The sequence below is a fragment of the Amblyraja radiata genome, chromosome 1 (genome assembly GCF_010909765.2).
Source record: "Amblyraja radiata isolate CabotCenter1 chromosome 1, sAmbRad1.1.pri, whole genome shotgun sequence".
In the NCBI taxonomy this organism is placed as follows: Eukaryota; Metazoa; Chordata; class Chondrichthyes; order Rajiformes; family Rajidae; genus Amblyraja; species Amblyraja radiata.
In genome coordinates this window covers 8,833,626-8,845,194 of record NC_045956.1, presented here as the reverse complement: position 1 = coordinate 8,845,194, position 11,569 = coordinate 8,833,626, and the positions used below count along the sequence as shown (strand labels likewise).

The following is an 11,569-nucleotide window of genomic DNA, read 5'->3' as shown; positions in this document are numbered from 1 at the left end:
CACGTATAAAACCATGGTGACTGTCCCTAATCAGCCCTTGCCCGTCCAAATGCCTGTATATCCTATCCCTCAGAATACTCTCCAGTAACTTTCCAACTACAGATGTTAAGCTCACCGGCCTATAGTTCTCAGCATTTTCTCTGCAGCCCATCTTGAATAGAGGCCCAACATTTGCCACCCTCCAGTCTTCCGGCACCTCACCTGTACTTAGCGACGACTTGTAAATTTCAACCAGGGCTCCCACAATTTCCTCTCTAATTTTCCACAATACCCTCGGATATATCTGATCATTGACTCTTTGACGGTAACACTGACTGCTCTCAAGACAATTCCATTGACTGCCCCAAGTTCCTCCGTCCTCCTGTCATTCTCCTCGATAAATACGTGCGACTCAACCCTCAAGGAACCATGCACCTGTACTCCTGCACCCTTCTGCTCGACAACATACCCCAGAGCCCTACCATTCTCGATAAATACAGAGGGGAAATAAGCATAGAGGACCTTGCCCATCTCCTGTGGCTCCACACAGAGGTGACCGCTTTGATTCCTGTGTGGCTCCACTCTCTCTCTAGTTAACCTTTTCCCCCTTATAATAATAATAATAATCAATTTTATTTATGGGCGCCTTTCAAGAGTCTCAAGGACACCTTACAAAAATTGAGCAGGTAGAGGAAAAACATGTAAGGGGAATGAAATAAATAGTAGAGACATGACTAGTACACAAAGTAAAGACAGAATTCAATACAAAACACAATATGAGGCAATTAATGCACATGTGAAAAGGGACGGGGACGTGGGGCTAAGGATAGGCAGAGGTGAAGAGATGGGTCTTGAGGCGGGACTGGAAGGGTGTGGCAGCATTTCCGAAGTGCCGAGTGGTGACAGAGGCTTTCCCGACGTGCCTCAGTCACGGAACTGGGAACGAGCAGGATGACACAAAGACTCATTTGGCTGCGGAATGGGTGACTCACCCCGAGGGCTCGGTGGAGCCGCCGGAGACGTCAGACCCGAGGAGCAAGGGCTGTAGGAGAATGAACCGGGGTAATGCCTCCAGTGCCTTCAAGTTCGGTTGCAGGAGGCACCCTGCGGGCGTCGTGGTTAAGAGACTCAGAGTTGGATAAGATGGCACAGACACGGAGAATTCTTCAAGAAGACGAAAGCCTTTATTTGCAAACATTGGCTGGAACACTCAGAGACGACACCCGCCTGTCCGTTCTCTAATTGCTCTCCAATCACAGTAAAAGGTTGCTTTTTACTACAGTTTTACAGCCATATCTTCTCTACCTTATCTTGCATGCTGAACTCCTCTTGCATCAATCTATCTTCGATTCTAATATTCTCTGTCTCGCCACCATTAACTTCCGACCTTGGTTCAGTCTTATTAAACTTATCCAGATTCTTACATTTCCCCTCATATCTCTTCCTCTTTCGCCACCTTTAAATTCCAACTGTTACTATAATCTCCCAGCTGTGTCTACTTCACCACCCATATTTCCTAGCTACAGCTAAAGGTTACACACCATATAATAATGTTACATACTAGTTTATAAGTTGAGTACAAAGATACAAATGTATTTATTAAGAATACAAAGATGCAAAAGTAAAAATAAGTAACTTGTTTAGTGTCTTGTTTACTGGATAAATGATTTAATTAAGTGCTGCTAAATGACTAACAATCACGTGAGGTTAAGTAAAATAAGTTGATGTCTGATTACGTAAAATAGCTGACATCTGCTGCTATGTATTCTTCTATATAACTTCCATATGGGACACATAGATGGCCGAGCGAGGAGAAGGACCGTCGGTTCGCGGGTCGATGCTGTTGAAGGTGACGGAGTAGGCCCTGCAGGAGCCTGGGGTTTACCTGGATCGGGACCTGCTCTAGACGACCGAGAGCAGGGGAGGACCAGACATTGGACCGGAAATGGCACAAATAAATATGCAAAAAGAATGTCACCGTGCAGTTACACATGTGACAATAAAGCTTCATTGAACCATTGAACTATTGAATATTATCCTTTCTAGTAACCATCCAGAATCCACGTTGTTCCATGAGATGTCCGGGTTCTTTGAATACAATCCAAATGTAGGGACCTGTCTGTTTACATAATAATTCTGACTTTAAAAAGTTCAACCAAGGTATTCTGTATCACCTTCCATAAATGGAATGAATAATAATCATCAAAAACTTTAAAAGTCATCATTCAAGATTCAAGATGGCGGCGCTGGCTTAACAGCTGTATGACTGCAGGGAAACAAAATTTCGTTCAGACCGAAAGGTCTGAATGACAATAAATCGAATCTAATCTAATCTAATCTAATTTTTGGCTGGGTTTGAGTTTTTCCTTAAACACATTCTTGCTCCACATTTCCAATTGCTTTAACCATTTCTCTGTACATCAGCATCACAGCAGTTTCAGGAAGCCACCTTCTCCTCAATACTCCTCAAAAGATCTGGATGCCATCAAATCCAACTGGTTTGATTTTGGGATTAATATTGGTTTATATTGTCCTGTGTACTACGATACAATGAAAAGCCTGTGCTCCGTCCAATCAAATCATATTTGAGTCTGAAGAAGGGTTTCGCCCCGAAACGTCACCCATTCCTTCTCTCCAGAGATGCTGCCTGTCCCGCTGAGTTACTCCAACATTTGCGTCTATCTTCGGTTTAAACCAGCATCTGCAGTTCCTTCCTACACAAATCATATTATACACGAGTACAAACCATTACTCAAGTACAACAGGTAGTGTAAGGAGAAAAATACCAGAGTGTAGAATTTAATGTTACAGCATTATAGCTATTGAGAAAGTGCAGATTAAACAAGGATCGCAACGAGGTAGATGGGGAGATTAGTGTCACTTATGAGCGGTCTGTTCAAAAGCCTGATAGTCAACTTGCTTTGTCCCGCTGCCTGTGCTTGGCCCATATCCCTCCAAACCTTTCTTACCCATGTACCTCTTCAAGTGAATTCTTAAAGTCATCATTGTATCCTGCCTCGACCACTACTGCTGGCAGTTGTTCCAGATACTGCAGGCACCATCGTTGATATGACAGAATTTCCCCTCAGGTCCTTTTAAATCTCCCCTTTCACCTTAAATCTATGCACTCTAGTTTTAGACTCCCCTACAATGGGAAAAGATTGTGCTCATTCACCTTATCTATGTTCCTCTCTAACTCATTATAAACAGTCATTGTGTTCCTAGAAGTCATAAACCATCAGGGAATGTTCTTCACATTTATTCCTGTGCAACAAAGAATAAAACCACAGAACAAAATTTAAGCCATTTCTCACGCCCTTGTGTGAGTTGCCCACAAATGCCAAGACTACTCCTTCATATAAAAACCACAATCTTTCTTATTCAGAGTACTCGGTGGAATATCCAGAACAATATTATGTGAGATGGGGGAATGTTGGTTCCTGCCCAATCCCTTTAAAAAAAAATAGATTTCTGTTTATATTTTCCTTCCGTGTTGGCCATCAAAGTAACACAATGGGAGATGCAATACCTGTCCTTCTCTCTCACATCCACCAGCCCTTCCAGGTGAGACATAGATTTACCTGCATCTATTCTAACATTGTCTATTACCTTTGGGGCAGCACAGTGGCGCAGTGGTAGAGTTACTGCCTTATAGTGACAGAGACCCAGGTTCAATCCTGACATGGGTGCTGTCTGTACGGAGTTTGTATTTTCTCCCTGTGACCATGTGGGTTTTCTCCAGGTGCTCCGTTTCCTTACACACTCCAAAGACATACTGGTTTGTAGGTTAATTGGCTTTTGTAAATAGTCCCCAGTGTGTAGGATAGCGCTTGTGTATGGGGTGATTGCTGGTCGGCACAGACTCGGTGGGCCAAAGGACCTGTTTCCATCCTGTATCTCTAAAGTGTAAAGTCTAAGGTTGGCTCATAAGGTCATAAGGTCATAAGTGATAGGATGTAGAATTAGGCCATTCGGAACATCAAGTCTACTCCGCCATTCAATCATGGCTGATCTATCTCTTCCTCCGAACCCCATTCTCCTGCCTTCTCCCCATAACCTCTGACACCTGTACTAATGAAGAATCTATCTCTGTCTTCAACATATCCACTGATTTGGCCTTCTGTGGCAAAGAATTCCACAGATTCACCACCTTCTGACTAAATAAATTTCTACTCATCTCCTTCCTAAAAGAACGTCCTTTAATTCTGAGGCTGTGACCTCTCGTCCGAGACTCTCCCACTAGTGGAAACATCCTCTCCACATCCACTCTATCCAAGCCTTTCACTATTCTGTTTGTTTCAATGTCTCCCCTAATTCTTCTAAACTCCAGCGAGTACAGGCCCAGGGCTGACTAAAGCTCATCATAGGTTAACCTACTTATTCCTGGGAACATTCTTGTAAAGATGTGGCCTCCTTGATATCGATGAGACCAAGTGTAGACTAGGCAGCTGTTTTGCTGATGATCACTTGTGCTCTGTCCATTCGACTACCAGAATTCTCACTTACTGGTCATTTTAACTCGCCTTCTGATTCCCATATCCACCTCCTCTAACTGCATCTACAGCAACTGGTGTTCCAGAATTGGCCTCCAGTACATTGGTATAGGTGACATTTCAGGTCAAGATCCTTCTTGAGACACTCTCAAGAAGGGTGTCGATCCGAAACGTCACCCCTTCCTTTCCTCCAGAGATGCTGCCTGCCCCGCAGAGTTATTCCAGCATTTTGTGACCATCTTCCGTGTAAACCAGCATCTGCAGTTCCTACACAGTTTCTTGCGTAGGTTGACCAGCTTGTTGGCTACGATTAATAGATGATCTCAACATTTGTTTTCCCAGAGGACAGTAGGTGCTAAAAAATGTGTGGAAACCTCAGACTTGCAATAGACAGACATCCTCTCTTGAAACATGATCGATGACTGATTCATGCAAGAAAATGTATCTATACTTGCCCAATATCACACACAGTGCATTTCCCCACAACCATCAGGCTATTAAACCTGGCTCGGACAAAACTCTGATTATTATGAACCCATTTTCTGTTATTTGCACTTTATCAGTTTATTTATTCATGTGTGTATATATTTATATTAAGGTATATGGACACACTTATCTGTTTTGTAGTAAATGCCTACTATGTTCTGTGTGCTTAAGCAAAGCAAGAATTTCATTGTCCTACACAGGGACACATGACAATAAACTCACTTGAACTTGAACTCCTTCAGAAAAGTACCAAAGAATGCCACAACCCACAGAATTGGAATGACAGGATGATTGCTGCAAACAACAAGGTCATTGGGGCTGCTGAGTCAGTGCCATTGTATGTAGGAATCAACCATTTCAACCCCATTCCTTCAGTTCATATCCCTGAGAATTGCATCTATCTCCATCACCTATACTGGAATAAATTCCAGACCCTCATCACTAGATGTGCAAGGTCATGTTTTGGTGGGTGGGGGTGGGATTGCCAATCAACTTTTCCTATGTCACTTGGTGCTTGCCCCCCTTTGACAATGGGAACCGTTCCTCCCTCTCTATCCTGAGAATACATTCATGATTTCAAATTCCTCTGCCAGATCTCTTCAAGTTAGTTTAGTTTATTGTCACGTGTACCGAGGTACAGTGGAAAGCTTTTGTTGCGTGCTATCTGAGAGAGACAATACATGATTACAATCGAGCCATTTACAGTGAAGAGATACATGACCTCCTTCGTAAGCTCCTGCGCTTGAAAAAGCACAACGCCTAGTTTCATCAGTCTATCCAGAAAACTAAATATCCTCTTCATAGAGACAAAGGGTGATACAGTGTGGAAATAGGCCCCATCTGCCCAACTTGCCTACACCAACCAACATGTCCCAGCCGCACTAGTCACATCTGTCCGCGTTCGATCGATATCACTCAAAACCTGTCCTATCCATGTAGCTGTCTAACTGCTTCTTAAATGTTGGGAACGTCCCAGCCTCAACAACCTCCTCTGGCAGCTTGTTCCATACATCCACAACCCTTTGCGTGAAAAAGGTACCCCTCAGATTCCTATTGAATCTTTTCCCCTTCACATTAAACCTATGTCCTCTGGTCCTCGATTCACCAACTCTGGGCAAGAGACTCTGTGCAACTACCCGATCTATTCCCCTCATGATTTTATACATCTCAATAAGATCACCCCCTCATCCTCCTGTGCTTCAAGGAATAGGGTTAGATATAGCTCTTCGGGCTAACAGAATCAAGGAATATGGGGAGGAAGCAGGAATGGGGTACTGATTTTGGATGATCAGCCATGATCATATTGAATGGCGGTGCTGGCTTGAAGGGCCGAATGGCCTACTCCTGCACCTATTTTCTATGTTTCTATGTAATAGAGTCCCAGCCTACTCAACCTCACCCATAGGTAAGACACTTGAATCCTGTATCATCCTTGCAAATTCCTCCTAACTGTAGGTATAAAGTAGATGAGCCCTGGAGACAGCTTTGAGGAGTCAAAACAATTTAAGTAGAGGCATAGATTCACATAACAGGGAACCAGGCCCTTCAGCTCAACACATCCTTGTTGACCAAAGTGTCCCATATAAGGTAATCCCATTTGCCAGTGTTTGGCTCATATCCCTCCAACCCTTTCCTGTCCATATACATGCCCAAATGTGTTGTATTGTTCCTGCCTCACCTACTTCCTCTTGCAGCTTATTCCATATACCCACCACCCTCTGCGTGAAAAGGTTACCCTTCAGGATCCTACTAAATCTTTCTCTCTCACCTTAAATCATGCCCCCTGGTTCGTGAGTCCACTATCCTTGAAAGAAGACCCAATGCATTCATCCTATCTATTCACCATGATGTAAAACCACTCTGTAAGATCCCCCATCAGTTCAAATACATTCTCACTTAAACTAAATGGTGGGATTGGCAGATCTAAATATTAGAAGCCTCGGTTTATGCAGTTTTCTCAATTTGCTCAACAATGCTGAGTGACATGTTCCATCAGGAAGTTTTACTGGTGCTGAGGGACTTTCACAGTAAATGGTAGGGGCCTGGGGAGTCTTAGAATTCAGAATTTAGAAGATTGAGGGGGGATCTTATAGAAACTTACAAAATTCTTAGTGGGTTGGACAGGCTAGATGCAGGAAGATTATTCCCGATGTTGGGGAAGTCCAGAACAAGGGGTCACAGTTTAAGGATAAGGGGGAAGTCTTTTAGGACCGAGATGAGAAAATAATTTTTTACACAGAGAGTGGTGAATCTGTGGAATTCTCCGCCACAGAAGGTAGTTGAGGCCAGTTCATTGGCTATATTTAAGAGGGAGTTAGATGTGGCCCTTGTGGCTAAATGGATCAGCGGGTATGGAGAGAAGGCAGGTACAGGATACTGAGTTGGATGATCAGCCATGATCATATTGAATGGCGGTGCAGGCTCGAAGGGCCGAATGGCCTACTCATGCACCTATTTTCTATGTTTCTATGTTTCTATAGACCAGAGGAATCCACAAGTTCAGATGTGCAGTTGCTTGAAAATGGCATCAAGGGTAAATAGGGAGGTAAAGAAAGCTTTTGCTGCATTGGCTTCCATCAGTTGGGATGTTATGTTACAGTTGCACAAGACATTGGTGAGGCTGCATGTTGTGTTCATTTTGACAGGGAAGTGTTACAAGGCTGTTGCCAGGATTCAAGGGCCTGATGGAGAGAGGGAGAGATGGGACAAACTAGGAATTTATTCCTTGGAGCGCTGGGGGCTAGGGGGTGATCTTATGGAGGTGCATGAAATCATGAGGGGAATTTACAGGGTGAATGCACAGTGTCTTTTACCCAAATAAGGGAAATCAAGAACCAGAGGACACGGTTTAAGGTAAGAGGAGAAAGATTTAATAGGAATCTGAGGGGCAACTATTTTACTCAGAAGTGGGTAGATAAACTGAGCTGCCAGAGGAGTTAGTTGAGGCAGGTACAATAACAACATTTAAAAGCCACTTGGACCAGTATATGAATAGGAATGGTTTGGAGGAATATGGGCCAAATGCAGTCAAATGAGACTAGCTTAATGGGGCATCTTGGTGGGTATGGACAAGTTGGGTCGAAAGCCCTGTTTCAATCCTGTATGACTTTATGACTCTAACAAGGGCATTTTCAGATAGGACCAAACAACAAATGAGCATAAGCAGATTTAAGATAGATTTATAGAGGTTGTGTGAAACTAATGGAAGAAGTGTACTAAACAAGGTTAGTGAGCAACGGACACATGAAACATGTATAGGAAGGAACTGCAGATGCTGGTTTAAACACAAAATGCTGGAGTAACTCAGCGGGACAGGCAGCATCTCTGGAGAGAAGGAATGGGTGATGTTTCGGGTCGAGACCCTTCCTCAGACACATTAAACATGTAGGATTCCAATATTGCAATATTCTACATTCTAGATTCAAAATGGAAAGAACCAAATACAGAAATGGAGGGCCAAAAATGAGTACATTTAGAAAGCTGTAAAAACTGAAGCAACTAACCTAGAAGTATTTAGATTTGCCAAAATCACCCTTTAATTTGTGTGAGGACATCTTTGCTATGAAGCCTTGCTTTCTCCTCTTGAGCGCCTCTTATTATTATTGATTTTGTAAAGTATCAATTGAACTCTCAATCCAGATTTGCTGGCATCTCAGCCAAGCAAAGTTGTCCTCTTCCAAAATGAGAATTTTATTCTTGGTCAATCATTGTCCATGTCGATATTTCTGTGAAGTCTTGTTGAATTGAGTGTGAATCATTGTCTGAATGAGTAGTAGGGTCAAGACTCCTTATCATAATTCAATAGTACTTGGAAATTCACTTGATGTATCACAACACGCAAGATTACAAGGTAGAAATTCAGCCACGGAAGTCAACCAGGTGTGGCTAGAGGTTCCATAGGGCACTGCCAACATTCAACTCTCCCCTCCCATGCAAGAAAGTCCCAGACTTATATGGAGCCATTGTTAGTGCAAGATTGTTTTGGGTGGTAGATGCCACTGTCCTTGTCAGTGCCTTCTATCACTGGACAAATATTGATCAGCCAGTCACCCCATCTATTTCAATGGGGAATTCTTAGCGTGCAGGATAGAGATGGTAGATATTTTTTAATATTGCACTGTGGTTCGATTTTATTAATAGATAGACAGAAAATCTTGTTAATGATTTGTTAATGCTTCAATATGTTTTAGTGAACCTGTTCCTTAGAAGAAAATCATATAGATTTTAATGTTTTTTAAATGTCTCTCGGTCTCTGAGACATTGAAAACCTAAAAAAGGCTTTGCAACTTTGCTAGAAGCAGAAGCTCTTCCAAGAGCTCGCTCTAGTTAATGGGCATCCAAGGTAAGGTTTGGAGTAAGTTGCCTGAGCCTGGTTATTACTGAAGCCTGATCATCCATCTCTGGTCATGGAGGGCCAGCAAGGTTGGTAGTGATGGATGTTTAAGGACTGCAGTGATCCTCGGCACCAACCTGATTCCAACTGGCCTAAAATAACTGAACATAGAACATAGAACGGTACAGCACAGAAATGGATCCTTCGTCCCGCAATACTTGTGCTGAAGACGATACCACATTAAGCTGATCTCATTTGCCTGTACCACCATCCATATCCCACTATTCCCTGCACTTCCATAAAAGTCTCTATTGTATCTGCCTCCACCACTACCCCTGGCAGTGCGTTCCAAGCCCCCTACACCCTCTGTGTTAAAAATATGCCCCCGCACATCTCCATTAAACCTTCCCCCTCTCACCTTCTAGCTATACCCTCTAGTGTTGGGAAAAGGATGATGGCTTAAGGGCCTGTCCCACTTACGTGTCCTTTGCACGCAAATTACGTGACCTCGTCGTCGCGTTGAGGCGCACGGGCATCGTGTGGCCGCGCGGGGCCGGTCCCACTGAGAAGCGCGGAGGGGTATGTAGTTGTGCGAGACATCGCGCGGGGCTCCGAAATTTTTTGTAGCGAACAAAATCTTCGCGCGCCAACGGCCTATCGCGGAACTGACGGCCAAGACCCTGGCGCGATGCAACGTCTCACCTTCAACAGCAGCAGAAGCAGGCAAACGATCGCCGAACTCGGCCTGGGGCTCACGGCCGTTACGGTCCGGATCCGCCCCCACTTCTACTCCCAGAGCGGGGCCAAGAAAATTGAAGATAGACACAAAATGCAGGAGTAACTCAGCGGGACCGGCAGCATCTCTGGAGAGAAGCAATGGGTGAAGTTTCGGGTCAAGACCCTTCTTTTCAGACTGAAGAAGAGTCTCAACACGAAACATCACCCATTGCTTCTCTCCAGAGATGCTGCCGGTCCCGCTGAGTTACTCCAGCTTTGTGTCCATCTTCAAATGACGTCATGTGCTCCAGACGGCCGTGCGTACGCATGTAATCGCGCCCGACCTTCGCGGGACCGTCGCGGCTCAACACGACCATGAGGTCGCGTAATTTGCATGCCAAAGACACGTAAGTGGGACAGGGGCTTTAATGTCCACTCTATCTATGCCTCTAATAAATGTGTATATATTTTTCAAGTCTCCCCTGAACATCCGGCGTTCCAGAGAAAACAATACAAGTCTATACAATACAATACAATACAAATCAATTTATTGTCATTTGGACCCCTTGAGGTCCAAACGAAATGCCGTTTCTGCAGCCATACATTACAGACAAATAGACCCAAGACACAACATATTTTACATAAACATCCATCACATTGCTGTGATGCAAGGCCAAAAATACTTTTCTCTCCACTGCACTCTCCCCCCCCATGTCAGAGTCAAAGTCAAAGCCCCCGGCGGGCGATGGCGAATTGTCCCGTGGCCATTAAAACCACGCCGGGTGATGCAAGGTCGAACACCGGGTCTTGGTGTTAGAGCCCCCGGCGTGCGCTCGCAGAGTCCCGCGGCCATTCCAAGCCTCGCGGGGCGATGGTGTAAGGCCCCGCTCCAGGAGCTCTTCAACCCCGCAACTCGGGCGGGAGAAGTCGCCGCTGCGGAAGCCCTGAAAAGCGGTCTCCCTCTAGGGACCCGCGGGCTCCCGGTGCCGTTCGCCAGACCCGCAGTTGCAGCCACCGAAGCTCCGGAGGGCGGGCCGCAGCAGCGTCCACCACAGCTCCACCCGCTCTGGACTCGGCCAGCTCCGCGACGGTGAGGTGAGTAGTCGGCACCACAGCCCCCGGTTTTCCTGTTGGAGGCCGCTCCTCGTTGCAGCCCCAACGACAACGGAGACCCGACAAAGAAAAGGTCGGGTCTCCCGTGCAGGGAGAGATTTAAAAGTTACCCCCTCCCTCCCACCCCCCCACACACATACCCCCCAACAGAAAATAACAAAAACTACATAAAAACATAGACATAAAATAATAAAAACGCAGACGGACTGCAGAGGCCGCTGCTGGCGAGAGCCGCGCCGCCTACCGCCTATCCAACCTCTCCCAGTAGCTAGAACCTTCTAAATCAGGCAAACCTCGAAAGCCGCCACATCTTTCCTGTAATGGGGTGACCAGAACTACAAGCAACATTCTAAATGCAGCCTAACCAAAGTCTTATGGAGCTGCATCAAAGTCCAATCGCACTGGAGAAATAAGGTACAATGTGCATAAGTATGCTGCCCTTTCAGTC

At 45.0% G+C, this 11,569-nt stretch overlaps 1 long non-coding RNA gene across 1 annotated transcript; it reads right to left on the bottom strand.

Moving 5' to 3' along the window:
* Positions 1-1,254: 1,254 nt before the first annotated feature.
* Positions 1,255-11,315, bottom strand: LOC116970785. The gene is made up of 3 exons (XR_004411316.1): positions 11,303-11,315; positions 4,709-4,711; positions 1,255-1,297 (listed from the first exon to the last, which is right to left on the bottom strand). It is a non-coding gene; the product is annotated as an uncharacterized LOC116970785 (long non-coding RNA).
* Between the last annotated feature and the right edge of the window lie 254 nt (positions 11,316-11,569).